Source organism: Oncorhynchus kisutch, linkage group LG24 (genome assembly GCF_002021735.2).
Source record: "Oncorhynchus kisutch isolate 150728-3 linkage group LG24, Okis_V2, whole genome shotgun sequence".
Lineage (NCBI taxonomy): Eukaryota > Metazoa > Chordata > Actinopteri > Salmoniformes > Salmonidae > Oncorhynchus > Oncorhynchus kisutch.
Window position 1 is genome coordinate 358,806 of NC_034197.2, and position 16,089 is coordinate 374,894.

General features: G+C 40.5%; 2 long non-coding RNA genes across 2 annotated transcripts; both read right to left on the reverse strand.

Moving 5' to 3' along the window:
* Positions 1 to 4,704: 4,704 nt before the first annotated feature.
* LOC116357015 (uncharacterized) lies at positions 4,705 to 7,093 on the reverse strand. The gene is made up of 2 exons (XR_004205317.1): positions 6,668 to 7,093; positions 4,705 to 4,890 (listed from the first exon to the last, which is right to left on the reverse strand). It is a non-coding gene; the product is annotated as an uncharacterized LOC116357015 (long non-coding RNA).
* A 4,468-nt stretch (positions 7,094 to 11,561) lies between these two features.
* LOC109883935 (uncharacterized) lies at positions 11,562 to 12,649 on the reverse strand. Its single transcript, XR_002254265.2, has 4 exons — positions 12,596 to 12,649; positions 12,201 to 12,390; positions 12,049 to 12,085; positions 11,562 to 11,776 (listed from the first exon to the last, which is right to left on the reverse strand). It is a non-coding gene; the product is annotated as an uncharacterized LOC109883935 (long non-coding RNA).
* Between the last annotated feature and the right edge of the window lie 3,440 nt (positions 12,650 to 16,089).

The window sequence follows — 16,089 nt, forward strand, 5'->3', positions numbered from 1 at the left end:
AGCCCCCTCAGGTGCCCGTGAGGTCGATTTTGTGAATAGGAAATCCTTTCACAGCATTAATGTTCAGGTGAACATAACTTTTTGATATTGTCCATTGACGAACACTCTGCATTGCCAGTGATGTGCATTGATTGGTGTAATATTCCTCATCTTATGATTTCAGATGGTCTGCAATGCTGATTGTGTGATCAGCAATGTTGTGGCAAAATGGCCTGGCTCAGTCCATGACTCCAGAATCTTTCGGGCCTCTGAAATCTATCACAAGGTAAGCCACACAACCCCTATTTATAACCATCATGGCTGTGTCAAGAATATCACTGTGTTTATGAGGTAGTAATGATGAGATTTTGTGTTGACAGGTGAATTCTCTGGTGTGTTGCTGGGAGACAGGGGGTATGGCTGCCAGCCTTTTCTCCTGACACCTTTCACAGACCCCCAGGAAGCACAGCAGGCCTACAACCATGCCCATGCCAGGACCAGGGCCAGAGTTGAAATGACCTTTGGCCTCCTGATGGCACGCTTTCACTGCCTTCACAAATTAAGGGTCAGCCCTGTTAGGGCATGTGATATTACTGTGGCTTGTGCTGTCCTCCACAATGTGGCCTGCCTGAGGAAGGAGAGGGCCCCCAGAGTGCCACCAGCCATGGACTGGGACAATCCGGCAATCTTCCCTGATGACGACAGTGGTCGGCTGCTGAGGGACCAATATGTGTTGAATTATTTTAGTTAGTGTGTGTGCTTTCAATTTTGGTTAAATATGTCCTGCGGTGGCAGAGGAATTTGGGTTTTTTGGGGTTCGTTTTTTGACGAATTTGGCCTCTTATGATGTTTGTGCGGTATACTGTGTGTAATACAAGGCTGCAGGGAGGCTACTGCATCCATTCATTTGTCTGTTCAGTTGATGTGTATGGATTTGTCCTGCATTTATTTTAGTGTGCAGACATGCAGGGTGTGTTATATACAGACCTTTGAATGTGTATGTATCATTTTGTATAATATGCTTGGATTCTGTGCTTTCCATCTTGTAGAGTCACTGTGACTTCAGTTTCGAAAGGAGCTGATGGTTTACCTGCTTTGTTTTGTCCTTATTCAATAAAGGAACATAATGTTACACATTGTGTTTTTATATTCATATGGAATGTGTATTTGTTTATATGACAGAGTACTAGGGCCACACTGAAGAAAAAGGATAAAGTCATAAATTTATGAGGCTGGTTCTTTCTGCAGAAAAGCTACATATTGTTTTTACAGTTTTGATACTTATGACAATGTGATACTTAATATTCTGGCACATCAGCATGTCTTTGTTTATGAAACCATACTGAAGTACAATTTCACGAAATGCCCCACATCTGTCATTTTAACAACTGTCCTCCTTTAAAACAACTGGTTACAATATTATGACTTGTGTTTTTTTCCCCTCTGTGGCCCTAATATTTTATATATAGCCTTATAGTCTATGGGAAACTGTAAATTATCTAATGATAGCAACATCATCTAAAAATCATTTTTTATCCAAAATCATTGAAATTAATGATCACAAACGTTTAAATAATAACAGTGGGTCTAGTTATATGTGATAACAATGTATAGTGAGCAGTGAAATAACTATTGGTTTCCATTTGTGGTGACTGCTGACTGACATTAGGGATGAGATTAAATAGATCCTGGAATTTAGCCTGGTCTGGAGCAGGCTAGCTCCACAGAATAAATCTCCATGGTAATTTATACCATAACATATCCTCCTGCCCCCTATCCATCTTTAGTGCAACCGGATTACGGATCAATTGAGCCAGGATCACCAAGATATCCTGGCTTAATCCCTTATCCTAGTTTTGTGCAACAGGCCCCTGTGCTGACACAAGCCACTAGCATAGACAATCACCCACAAACAAACAGTGCAACCCAGGCTACCTAAGTATGACTCTCAATCAGAGACAACTAATGACACCTGCCTCTGATTGAGAACCATACTAGGCTGAAACATAGAAATCCCCAAATCATAGAAAAACAAACAGACTGCCCAACCCAACTCACGCCCTGACCATACTAAATAAATACAAAACAAAGGAAACAAAGGTCAGAACGTGACACTCTTATTGTTATTCCCTCCAATGTTGGGTCTTGTCTTAGCTTGTGCTGTGCCTGTGCTAATGGTTCTAGGTACAAGGAGAAGAGCGTGGGTGATAGATTACAGCCTTGTCTTGCCCCTCGCTCTAATTTTATCGTTTGTGTCAAATGTCCATGTATCTTTATTCTAGCGGTCGGACATGAATACAGTGTTTTGATGCACTGTATCACTTCTTTGTTGAAACCAAATCTTTCCATAACTTGGAATAGGTAATCCCATCCCACTGAATCAAATGCTTTTTCTGCATCTAGGCTGATTAATATTGCACTTGTCTTATTCTGAGTAATGTGGTCCATGACATGTAGTGTTCTCCTTATATTTTCCTGTGTCTGCCTATTTTGTTTGAAACCAGTTTGATATCCGTCAATCAATTCTGGGATTATGTTCTCCATTCTTTTGTCTATTATTGATGCATATAGTTTATAAATCTGTGTTAAGAATTGCGATAGGTCTATATGAACTGCATTCTTTCTTATCTTTACCCTCTTTTGGGATTACTGATATGATGGCCTCTCTCCATGACGGTGGGAGACCTCCCTCCCTCAGAGTCCAGTTAAAACAGGCCTTAAGTAGAGGTGCTAATTGTTCTCTGAAGGTCTTGAACCATTCTGAAGGGAAGCCATCAGTGCCTGGAGACTTGTTGGCTTTTTTGCTGAGATATTGCTTTATTCATTTCCTCGGTGGATATTTCTGAAGTTAGTCTATTTTGCTCTGTCCCAATTGAGGGGAGATTGAGTGAGTTCAAAAAGTGCTCTATTGTCTGTGCATCTGCCTTCTCTGGTTGCTTGTACAGATTTTTGTAATATGATTCAAATGCATTCTGTATTTCATCTAATTTGCATGTGATCTTTTTTGTTTAGGGGTCTTTTATTTTGAAAATGGTATTCTGTGCTTGTTGTTTCCTGAGTCTCCATGCTAGTAATTTGGTTGCCTTTGAGCCTGCTTCATAATATCGTTGTTTAAGGAACCTAAGCTTTTTCTCTACTTCCTCTCTATAAATCTGGTCAATTTCCTGTTTTACCTTTTGAATCAAAACTTTATATTTCTTGAGGAAAGAGCATTGTTTGTGTGAGCCAAACTATTTTATATATATATATTTATTTTATGGCAGGGAAATTCGCACTGACACTTAATGTTAGGTTGATGGCTATTCGTTTTTACCAATTTATGGTACAATGTTATTTGTAATTGTATAAAAATATATATAATTTAGATCAACCACTTGCGTGGTGCAAAGGACTGTTTTTATTTGCAACTAGTAAGAACTTTTCTTTTTGTGAGACCCTGGTTCATGTGAACGTATACAAGTTTAATATTCTTCATCTAGTCACTGTGATAGTAAATGTCCATTTCTGTTTTTCTATTAATGCCAGGCGAATCGTAATATTTTTAAGAGACAGGAATGAGGTTTCTAAAGCAGTTTCCTGTATTGTAGACTTTTCCTTAGTTTCAGGTTTGAAAATGAATATAAGTAAGTCAGTCTTATTTCCACTCAAGGATTCTGTTTTACAGGAAGTATATGGTATCCCAATTAAAGATAAGGTTACTTATATTGAAATTGTTATATGTAAGGATGAAAACAAAGGAGTGAATTGAACTTTAACTCCATTGAGAAAACAAAGAAGAAATTGAATATCTGGTTGATGAGAGATATTTCGTTCTACAGTCGTTCTACGGTATTATTATCCAAAGCTGAAGGGTTATCCAGATTGGTTTATGTCTCGTTATCACTTGACTTACACCCTAAAATTGTAAAGGACTTAGATAAGATTATTTATAGTTTTATTTGATGTGATATCCACAAAAATGATGTGGATATATTGAAGCAACATCTCAAGACATCTGTCAGGAAGTTAAGGCTTGGTCGCAAGTGGGTATTCCAAATGGACAATAACCCCAAGTATACTTCCAAAGTTGTGGCAAAATGTCTTAAGGACAACAATGTCAAGAATTGGAGTGGCCATAACAAAGCCATGACCTCAATCCTATAGAAAATGTGTGGGCAGAACTGAAAAAGCGTGTGCGAACAAGGAGGCCTACAAACCTGACTCAGTTACACCAGCTCTGTCAGGAGGAATGGGCCAAAATTCAGGCAAATTATTGTGAGAAGCTTGTGGAAGGCCACCCAAAACGTTTGACCCAAGTTAAAGAATTTAAAGGCAATGCTACCAAATACTAATTGAGTGTATGTAAACTTCTGACCCACTGGGAACGTGATGAAAGAAATAAAAGCTGAAATAAATCATTCTCTCTACTATTATTCTGACATTTCACATTATTAAAATAAAATGATGATCCTAACTGACCTAAAACAGGAATTTTTACTAGGATTAAATGTCAGGAATTGTGAAAAACTGAGTTTAAATGTATTTGGTTAAGGTGTATATAAACATCAGACTTCAACTGTACCGAGAAGTGCACACTATTCTTATTATTTGTTTAATGTATCTTAAAAGTAAAAGTAATATAGTCAACTATACAACTTCTACTACTACTACTACTACTACTACACTTTATATCATCCAATAATATATCATGAAAAACACTCAACATGAAGAATTTATGCAATTATGTTAATTTCAAATATTTATTTTGAAATATAGATTAGGTGCTCTTCTTTTTATAGCAGGAAGTAAAGGGACTGGACAAGGCTTTGCCTATAGCTGAAAACATCCTGGAAATGAGCGAACGCTTCCTTGGTTTCTTCTTGGTGGAGCATATACTCTCTGTTCGGCAGGATTCTTGATCATTGACAATTGCTGGGGAAAAATGTAAACATAACATTTCTTTAACTGATCCTAGTTAGTGTGAAGAATTAGTATTGCATTATTATTATTTAAATTGTAATATTCTACATAATTTACAAATGTAGGGCGGCAGGTAGCCTAGCAGTCTCAATCCGCCTATTTAACACAGAAGTGTTACATAGGCCCCCCCAGGGCTTAGACTGTTTAGTGCCAAAAAGAAGGGGATAAAAACATGCTAAAATATATATACATACATACAAATATATATATATATTCATCAACTTTCTTATATCTCTCAGATTTAGGACAGACACTTCAGTTCCATGTAGTAAATCTGTCATTCAATGCGTTTGTATCGGCTATTAGCAGTAAGGCCGATACAAACCCCTCGGCCTAGACAGGGCTTAGATTCTTGTGGGTTAAAAAGCATGATCTTTACAAAGTTGCAACTCATTCTGGAGACAATAAAAGGCCATGTTAAAATGTGCAGTTTTGTCACACCACACAACGCCACAGATGTCTCAGAGACAGAGACTGAGAAAAATAGGAGCAAGGAAAAACGCTGGTTGACTTGTTTTGAGGGAGTGTGCAATTGGCATGCTGACTGCAGGAATGTCCACCAGAGCTGTGGCCAGAGAATTGAATGTTTATTTCTTTACCATAAGCCGCCTTCAATGTCGTTTTAGAGAATTTGGCAGTATGTCCAACCGGCCTCACAACCACAGACCAAGTATATGGCGTTGTGTTGGCTGTAGGGTTATGGTGTGGGCAGGCATAAGCTATGGACAACAAACACAATTGCATTTTATCAATGTCAATTTGAATGCACAGAGATACCGTCACGAGATCCTTATGTCACGCCCTGGTCTAAGTATTTTGTGTTTTTCTTCATGTATTGGGTCAGGCCAGGGTGTGGCATGGAGTTTTTGTATTGTGGTGTGTTTTGTCTTGGGGTTTTGGTGTGTATGTATTTGGGATTGTAGCTAGTGAGGTTATCTAGCAAAGTCTATGGCTGTCTGGAGTGGTTCTCAATCAGAGGCAGGTGCTTATCGTTGTCTCTGATTGGGAACCATATTTAGGCAGCCATATTCTTTGACTTTGTCGTGGGTGATTGTCCTTAGTGTTGTTGTTCCTATCGCCGTGTTTATTTACACCAGTATCGGCTGTTTCGGTTTTCATTACGTTCTTTGTTTTGTAGTGTATTGTATTGATTCGTGTTACGTTTGTTTGATTAAATCGCAATCTACACGCTGCGTTTTGGTCTGACTCTCCTTCACCACACCATTCATCCGCCGCCATCACCTCATGTTCCAGCATGGTAATGCATGGCCCCATGTCGAAAGGCCTGCAAACTCACCAGACATGTCACCCATTTAGCATGTTTGTGATGCTCTGGATTGACGTGTACAACACCGTGTTCCAGTTCCCACCAATATTCAACAACTTCGCACAGCTATTGAAGAGGAGTGGGACAACATTCCATAGGCCACAATCAACAGCCTGATCAACTCTATGCGAATGAGAAGTGTCACGCTGCATGAGGAAAATGGTGGTCACACCAGATACTGACTGGTTTTCTGATCCACGCCCCTACCTTTTTTTAAGGTATCTGTGACGAACAGATGCATATCTGTATTCCCAGTCATGTGAAATCCATAGATAAGGGCCTAATGAACATATTTCAATTGACTGATTTCCATAAATGAACTGTAACTCAATAAAATCTTTGAAATTGTTGCATGTTGCGTTTATATTTTTGTTCAGTACACATTTGAGTGTATTGACTTACCTGTTTCACTGACGGCAGGGGTCTGGTTCTGGGAAGGTGTTGGAGTGCAGTGGTTCTTCTTGTTGACCTTCTTTGTACAATGGGTAACAAACAGTCATTTGTACAGTAGGAGAAATTGCACACAAAAGGTATCAGTGTTCCATCATACAGTGTTCCATCATACAGACCATCATACTGTACGTAATGAATAAAAATAATCTTTATCATTTGTATTTTGATGACATATGTACCTTTGGGTTGAGTCCACAGAGAGCACTGAATCTTCCTCTCTTCTTTTCCTTTCTACCAGTTGTTGGAAGCCCAGAATTACCTACCTCGTCACTGCCAAGTACATTGTGTGATGACAACTGGGTCATGGAGGGAGGTGCAGAGCTAGCCTCATTGCATTTAGTTAGTAGTTCCCTAGTTAATGATTTGACCAGGGCATCGTCAAATGCATAATCGGTTGACTTCATTGCAACCTGGAGCATCTTCTCTGACCCAAATTCTTGAAGAAGCCCCTTGTAGACAGCCTTGAAAATCTTTTTGATTTTCAGATTCTGGGGGTAGGCTTGAGTTGGTTCAAGGCCTGAGGTGCCACAGAACTCAGACAGAATCCTCTTTGTGAGAACTCTTGATGTTTCACTAATGTCAGAGGATTCCAGTAATGTGATAGGGGTGATCATTGACAGCAATCTAACAATCAGTAAAAGTACCAAAGAGGTGTAGTCATTGCTAGTGGAGTCAAATGATGCATGTGTATCAGAGTCCATGGCTGATGGAGTTGATGGATGCACAGAGACACTAGACATCTCCAGATCTTTGTTGTCCATCTTGGATTCCACCTCTCCTAAAACTTGAATATCCACAGTTCCACCGTTGTGTGTGCTTCTGCCAGACAGAGAGGGTCTAGGCAATGATTTGGCACTAGACTGACGGCTAGTGGTCATGAGAGCCGGTCTGTCAGAGTCAAGTGTTCCAGCATCAGTTGAGGACAACCCATTGATTATGTTCATCAACTCTGATAATTCTTCTGATGAATTGGAGGCCACAGAACAGGTATCCATGACCTGATTGACCATTATATTGGTGTCACAGTAAACCTGTGAGGAACTAATGGAGATGGCAGAAGAGCTCGGGATAAGCCGACTTGTGTCCTGCAGAGAACCATCAGAGATGATAGTTTGGCAGAAATCGGATCCTTGTGATGGTGGAGGAAGCCAGAAGACAATCTGCTGTAGCAGACGTTTTATTGACTCCGTAGCAAAGGAGTACACATGGTCAGATGGAAACTCCCTGGATTCTTCAGAAGCATTCAATCCTGTCTTCAGCTTCAAAAGAATAGAGTCAGACACGGTCTTGCCAGCTGGCACAAAAAGAGCCTGGGGGGTGTTGTGACTTTTTATGAGCTCATAAACTTTGTCAGTGAGCTCATGTGAGAAGTTCTGAAGACCGTCCCTGGGGCTGAGTCTCGCAAGTCTTCTTGTAAAAGAAGTGACATCATCTGCAGTGGCTATGTGTTCTGTATCTTCTCTTGGAATGACCTCCATAACAGTGTCAACTATGGCAGAGATGGTTTGCCTTGTGTAATTTCTTGACCCTTGTGAATGAGTTGAGGAGTCACTCATATCAATGACCGAACTCCTAATGATAGGACAATAGCTTTCAACAGGCCACTCATTGGGGACTGGAGTGCCTGGAAGAGAATTTGTAAAATCACTCTGGGACCCTCTGGTCATGGCAGAGGTGATGGACAGGGAGGACTTTGAGGAGGATGGCCGGTGTATCTCGTGTCTATCAGTTCTCACCATGTCAACATCCTCCAGCATGGATCCCACAATGGAACGAGTCAAGAGGCCTTTCTCTGAGGTGCTCATCCTCTCTGACATAGACACTCTCCTCTGGATTGTCATCAGAGTCTGACTAATTAAGGCTTTGGAATAATTTACCATGCTGGTCTGGCTGCCTTCATGTTCACTGTAAGTCATTTGTGTAGAATTGGCTGTTCTGCATATTGATTCGGCATGTTTGGGGGCCTCAACCACATTGTCTAGGAGGACCGGTTGTTGCTGGGCAAAAAAATCCTTGACCTTGATGAACACATTGTTGAACAGGTTAACAGTGCCTGGCCAAATGATCTTTCCTTTCACATTGGCCCCGTTGTGAACACTGACAGGAAGGGTTGAAGCTGACAAGGATCTCTCTAACTGGCCAGACACTGAAGCATCAGACATTTTAGTCATCTGGGTGAAGCTATTAAGGTCTTTAGTGATGCTTATGACGATGTTGGATGCTGCAGAATTGGTGTGCAGAGAAGAGGTGAACAAAGGTGGAGTTCCACTCTTCTGAAGGATTTTGACATCTCTATTATCACCTTCACTACTGGACTCTGCACAAATGTCTGCACTTCTGCCATCAAGGCTGGAATTTACAATGCAAATCAACCCTGATTGAAGGATCCCACCAGCCATATGTGAGGCTTTAGTTTGAAACTCCTCAGTACATAGTTTGTCAAAGGCTGTGGATTTAAGACTTCTAGACGATACCTCCTCTTTATCATTGTTGATCTCACCATGCAAATTGTCCTGTGTATTGATAGCATAGTCATCAACAGATAAATATGATTTGGAGGCGGCAAGGACGTCAATCTGAGAAACAACGGCATCCAAAAGCTTGGACAGGTCTTCTGTATCTCCTTTTAGGCTAGAGAGGCATTTCTCCATGGATTCCTCAGAGTGATATACAGTGAGGATCTGACTAATGACCTCCTTGGTACAGGTTTGAAGGTCCGCTTGGATTTCAAGAGAATCACTATTACAAGTCACCTGAGAATCTAAACTTTCACTAGGAGCCTGTTTGAGAGTCTCATCATGTACACCATCGATGACCTTTACAGAGTCTTGGCAGGGAGTGAGAAACCGCCTCAGCATTTCTCGAAATCTATGATATATAATACGAGCAGCATGAAGGGTGCTCACTTTTGAAATTCTGGGAATTTCAGATTCATGTGCCTGCATGGACTGAACAATAGTCTCCACATCTGTTACAAAAGTGTCCAGTAATTTAGATGCTTCAGAGTCTCCCAGTAAGCTGTTTGTAAAGGGGGTGACAGATCTCAGAGCTTCACTCACTGCCTTTCTAGCCTTTGTCTGGAAAGACACACTGGAGAGTTTCTTCATATTTATAACTGGAAGACTCTGGGTAGATTCACTGTTGGTGGTGCTGTCCTGCAGACCAAGTGGAAAAGTGAGATGGGACAGACATTGTTCACTGTCTAACAACTCAGATGGTGAGGCGGAACAAGAACTGGTGAAATCATTCAAGTCAGACATGATGCCATCCTCAAATAGAATGGCCTCCAGAGACTCTTCAGAATCACACTCTCCAACAGAAGATGAGAACTTCTCCATCACCTCAGTCTTATACAAGACTAGAACCTGGCTGGCAATTGCTTTTGTGGTGTCAAGGAGGACTTGGTCTTGCAAATACTTTTTGAGAGCCAAGAGAGGTTTTGGGGTCTCACTTTGTCCTTTTTGTTCATTCATAGATGAGGGGATTATTAAAAGTGGTTTACAAGAAATGGAGTCCGATGTGTCAGCCTCACCATTACTGGAATGATCGAAGTCCAGGCACAAAGTTGGAACCATTGTGAAATAATCTTTTGTGCTCTGCACAAATGTATTTGCGAGATCCCCTTTTTCTGGACAGGTAAGAATCCTCTTCAGCGTATTTTTCATGTCGTAGTAACAACCAACAGTGTAAGACCAGATCTTACTCTGATGGTTTTCAAGAAGGATCTGCTCACTCTGTGCAGGAGAGCAGGATGCCCTGATGGACTGGGTAAGATTGTCCATGTCTGAAACAAAGGTACTTACCAACTCAGAGGCCTCAGGGTCAATCATAAGGTCTCTGATCTCACCTATCCTAGGAGTTGGACTAGATGATGTAGTGCCAGAACAACATGATGTACAACCCCTGAATCTTTTAACAATCTCCCGGATCGATTCAGTGGCCTTGGTCTGAAACTCCTCAGTGAGTAGTCTGTCCATACTTTGTGTTGACAGACGAAGACTAGATTTGGCACCTTTGATATTGAGGTTGCTCTCTCTTTGTTTTAGCATCTCCTCAGGAGTTTTACAAGCTTCAAGCATCTTCATATGGTCAGCAACAACACAAATCAGTTCCCTCTTGTCGGGATCATTTTCCTCCTTATTGCTGAAGTTCAAAACAGTGCCACTGAGGGTTGTCATGACCTGTCCTGTTAAATGTGTCATATCCACCTCAACACCATCCTCTCTGAGAACAACACTCTGCTCAACACTCTTCCCATTAATGTACATCTGAAGTATGTTGGAAACGCCAGACACCATCTCCTCAACCACCTTGGTGCTGGAGACACCACCACTGGCAAAAATGACAGGGGACATTCGCCCAGAGATGGGAGTTTGGATGGCCACAGCGATTATGGAATTGACCTTCTTTGACACTTCTCCAACAATAACCCGGGATAGACTTTGAGTGTCTACCTGGCCCTCTCTTTGGATACAGAGGACATTGTTCAGTGACTCTTTGAAGGAATCCTGGACACCAGTGAGGAGACTGTCCTCAGTGATCCCAAAAAAGTCACTGAGTGGCTCAGATGATATTGACTCACCGTCTCCCTGAGTATTTGGCAACACTGTCTGAGACCTTTGAGAATACAAAGCAAACAATACAGCATTCCATATTCAATAGTAGACACGGTAGTGACATTAATACATCATTCAGTAATCAGTAAAACTGGTCATTAAGAGTAAACTGTTATACAGATAACAAAACATATTTTCACAAAATGGGTTATGAATAGTTAGGTGAAACAGGTTTCTTTAGGAATGACTGAACATACCCATTACGAGAGGAGCTTGATTTGGCCGTGCAAGACCTTGAGGATTTGCTGCTGCCTCTCTTGCGAACCTTCAGGTTTGTGCTAGAGGATCTCTCTGATTCTGTCAGAGACTTGCCGGATACTGGAGGCACATGACTGTATATCCGTACAAAATGGAAAATTGCAGGGATGATGACCTCCAGGATGGCCTCAGATACAAACCGCACAATCTCCAGGCACATCTCTGCAAGCAATGCCCTCATCACCTGTAGGACCGAAACAGTGTAGGTAGATTACTCATAGCCGGGCTCTGAAACCAAGCTCCTCGAAGAGATACCAACAATCTCACATATGTTCATGAGAATCATGAAAGTGGCATACATTGGAAAGCATGAAAAGCAGTAGGCTACTAAAAAGCTCTTTGAATTAAACTGTTTGTGATAATGTGGATGATACTGTAGATAAAAGGTTTGTATCTAATTTTCTTGAAACATCTATTAATATATCTATGAATCATTTTCAGGGTTAAGGGACTTACAGGGTCCATCCTGCCAATGCTTAACTGCCTCCATTGCCTATAGGAGATAATTAGATGTTTTTAGCACCAAAAAGCACACCAACACACATACAATTTATAAAATCATCCAGATGACATTGCATTCAAATACTACAATAGAAGTTTGGACATACTCCTCAGTAAGTTTTTCCAGAAACCGGATGATAATCGGGTTGAAAGCATCCGGATCGATTGGCGGGAGGTCAAGAGCCCTGGTTTGACAGACCCTGGAGACACACTCACTTAGGATCTTTTCATTAGATTGTCCCTGGTGAGATGTCCCCTTAACTGTCATCCCAGAAAATTCCACAGATGTAGAGGGACCTGTGTCCAAAGCAGCATTCACCAAGGTAAAGAAGTCAGAAAACATGTAACCTTCTGAGGCAAGTATGTATTAGCCAACTTTGTGTACTTTGTGAAGTTAAGTACCCAAGAAAGTATAACATGTGCACTCTGCTATTAGTCCTCTGCTCAATAGATTTACATGCAAAAGGATTACATTCAGTGAAATTAGAGTTTAATTTATGACCTGCATCTGTATCAGTGATCTGCTCCACTTTGTTTCTCTTGGTCCTCTTGGCCTAAAAAGACAATACAGTCAATGATACACACGTAGATACTGTATGAAGCCATTCCAATACAGCCCTTTGAGTAGAGCAAGGGTAAGACTGATTGCAGGGCTGTCCCCGACAAAAAAAATCTTTGTCGACCGAGAGTCATCCTGTTCTAATGTTAAAATGTATTTTTCCATATCAGACACAGCACTGAGCTTGTATGATGCTTTAAGCACACTGTTTAATTAAATAATTAAGACACACAAATGACTCAAGAAAGAGCCCGATGGTGACACTGTATTAAAAGAAATGACAGCGAGTGCCTGTGTGACAGGTGCACGTTGTCTCGCTCTCCTCCCTACTGCAGTGAAAAGGCACCACATAACAGCAACTGTTTATTGTGCTGTCCATGCTGAAGACGCAATATCATTTCAGCCATTTAGTTTCTTCCTTGCAGTTCTGGAAACGTCTTCTTTACAGTTCTGGAAACTTCTTCTTTACAGTTCTGGAAACTTCTTCTTTACAGTTCTGGAAACTTTAGAGTGTTTTCTATCCTAATCTGACAATTATATGCATATTCTAGTTTCTGGGGCTGAGAAATAGGCAGTTTCAAATGGGTACGTTTTTTAACCAAAAACGAAAATACTGCCCCCTACGCGCAAAAGGTTAAGCAAATGTTAAGCAATACCAGTCTGTTCTAATGACTAAAAATTATAAAGCCATTATTACAGCATAGCAAAGATTAAAAACAGCCGAATCTGTGAAATTGCTTAATTCAACATTTTGCCGGTGCATGAGGCTTGGTGCTCACAGAATCAGTAGGCTATTAAACAAATACTCAAACAGGCAATAGAAGCTATATCTGTCTTACTCCTGTATATATGTATACAGTACCAGTCAAAAGTTTGGACACACCTACTGATTCAAGGCTTTTCTTTATTTGTACTATTTTCTACATTGTAGAATAGTAGTGAAGACATCACAACTATGAAATAACACATATGGAATCATTTAGGTACCAAAAAGTGTTAAACAAGTCAAAATATATTTTATATTTGAGATTCTTCAAAGTAGCCATTGCCTTTATTAATTTTTTTATTTCACCTTTATTTAACCAGGTAGGCTAGTTGAGAACACCTTTATTTAACCAGGTAGGCTAGTTGAGAACACCTTTATTTAACCAGGTAGGCTAGCTGAGAACACCTTTATTTAACCAGGTAGGCTAGTTGAGAACACCTTATTTAACCAGGTAGGCTAGTTGAGAACACCTTTATTTAACCAGGTAGGCTAGTTGAGAACACCTTTATTTAACCAGGTAGGCTAGTTGAGAACACCTTTATTTAACCAGGTAGGCTAGTTGAGAACACCTTTATTTAACCAGGTAGGCTAGTTGAGAACACCTTTATTTAACCAGGTAGGCTAGTTGAGAACACCTTTATTTAACCAGGTAGGCTAGTTGAGAACACCTTTATTTAACCAGGTAGGCTAGTTGAGAACACCTTTATTTAACCAGGTAGGCTAGTTGAGAACACCTTTATTTAACCAGGTAGGCTAGTTGAGAACACCTTTATTTAACCAGGTAGGCTAGTTGAGAACACCTTTATTTAACCAGGTAGGCTAGTTGAGAACACCTTTATTTAACCAGGTAGGCTAGTTGAGAACACCTTTATTTAACCAGGTAGGCTAGTTGAGAACACCTTTATTTAACCAGGTAGGCTAGTTGAGAACACCTTTATTTAACCAGGTAGGCTAGTTGAGAACACCTTTATTTAACCAGGTAGGCTAGTTGAGAACACCTTTATTTAACCAGGTAGGCTAGTTGAGAACACCTTTATTTAACCAGGTAGGCTAGTTGAGAACACCTTTATTTAACCAGGTAGGCTAGTTGAGAACACCTTTATTTAACCAGGGAGGCTAGTTGAGAACACCTTTATTTAACCAGGTAGGCTAGTTGAGAACACCTTTATTTAACCAGGTAGGCTAGTTGAGAACACCTTTATTTAACCAGGTAGGCTAGTTGAGAACACCTTTATTTAACCAGGTAGGCTAGTTGAGAACACCTTTATTTAACCAGGTAGGCTAGTTGAGAACACCTTTATTTAACCAGGTAGGCTAGTTGAGAACACCTTTATTTAACCAGGTAGGCAAGTTGAGAACACCTTTATTTAACCAGGTAGGCTAGTTGAGAACACCTTTATTTAACCAGGTAGGCTAGTTGAGAACACCTTTATTTAACCAGGTAGGCTAGTTGAGAACACCTTTATTTAACCAGGTAGGCTAGTTGAGAACACCTTTATTTAACCAGGTAGGCTAGTTGAGAACACCTTTATTTAACCAGGTAGGCTAGTTGAGAACACCTTTATTTAACCAGGTAGGCTAGTTGAGAACACCTTTATTTAACCAGGTAGGCTAGTTGAGAACACCTTTATTTAACCAGGTAGGCTAGTTGAGAACACCTTTATTTAACCAGGTAGGCTAGTTGAGAACACCTTTATTTAACCAGGTAGGCTAGTTGAGAACACCTTTATTTAACCAGGTAGGCTAGTTGAGAACACCTTTATTTAACCAGGTAGGCTAGTTGAGAACACCTTTATTTAACCAGGTAGGCTAGTTGAGAACACCTTTATTTAACCAGGTAGGCTAGTTGAGAACACCTTTATTTAACCAGGTAGGCTAGTTGAGAACACCTTTATTTAACCAGGTAGGCTAGTTGAGAACACCTTTATTTAACCAGGTAGGCTAGTTGAGAACACCTTTATTTAACCAGGTAGGCTAGTTGAGAACACCTTTATTTAACCAGGTAGGCTAGTTGAGAACACCTTTATTTAACCAGGTAGGCTAGTTGAGAACACCTTTATTTAACCAGGTAGGCTAGTTGAGAACACCTTTATTTAACCAGGTAGGCTAGTTGAGAACACCTTTATTTAACCAGGTAGGCTAGTTGAGAACACCTTTATTTAACCAGGTAGGCTAGTTGAGAACACCTTTATTTAACCAGGTAGGCTAGTTGAGAACACCTTTATTTAACCAGGTAGGCTAGTTGAGAACACCTTTATTTAACCAGGTAGGCTAGTTGAGAACACCTTTATTTAACCAGGTAGGCTAGTTGAGAACACCTTTATTTAACCAGGTAGGCTAGTTGAGAACACCTTTATTTAACCAGGTAGGCTAGTTGAGAACACCTTTATTTAACCAGGTAGGCTAGTTGAGAACACCTTTATTTAACCAGGTAGGCTAGTTGAGAACACCTTTATTTAACCAGGTAGGCTAGTTGAGAACACCTTTATTTAACCAGGTAGGCTAGTTGAGAACAAGTTCTCATTTGCAACTGCGACCTGGCCAAGATAAAGCATAGCAGTGTGAACAGACAACACAGAGTTACACATGGAGTAAACAATTAACAAGTCAATAACACCGTAGGAAAAAAAGGGGGAGTCTATATACAATGTGTGCAAAAGGCATGAGGAGG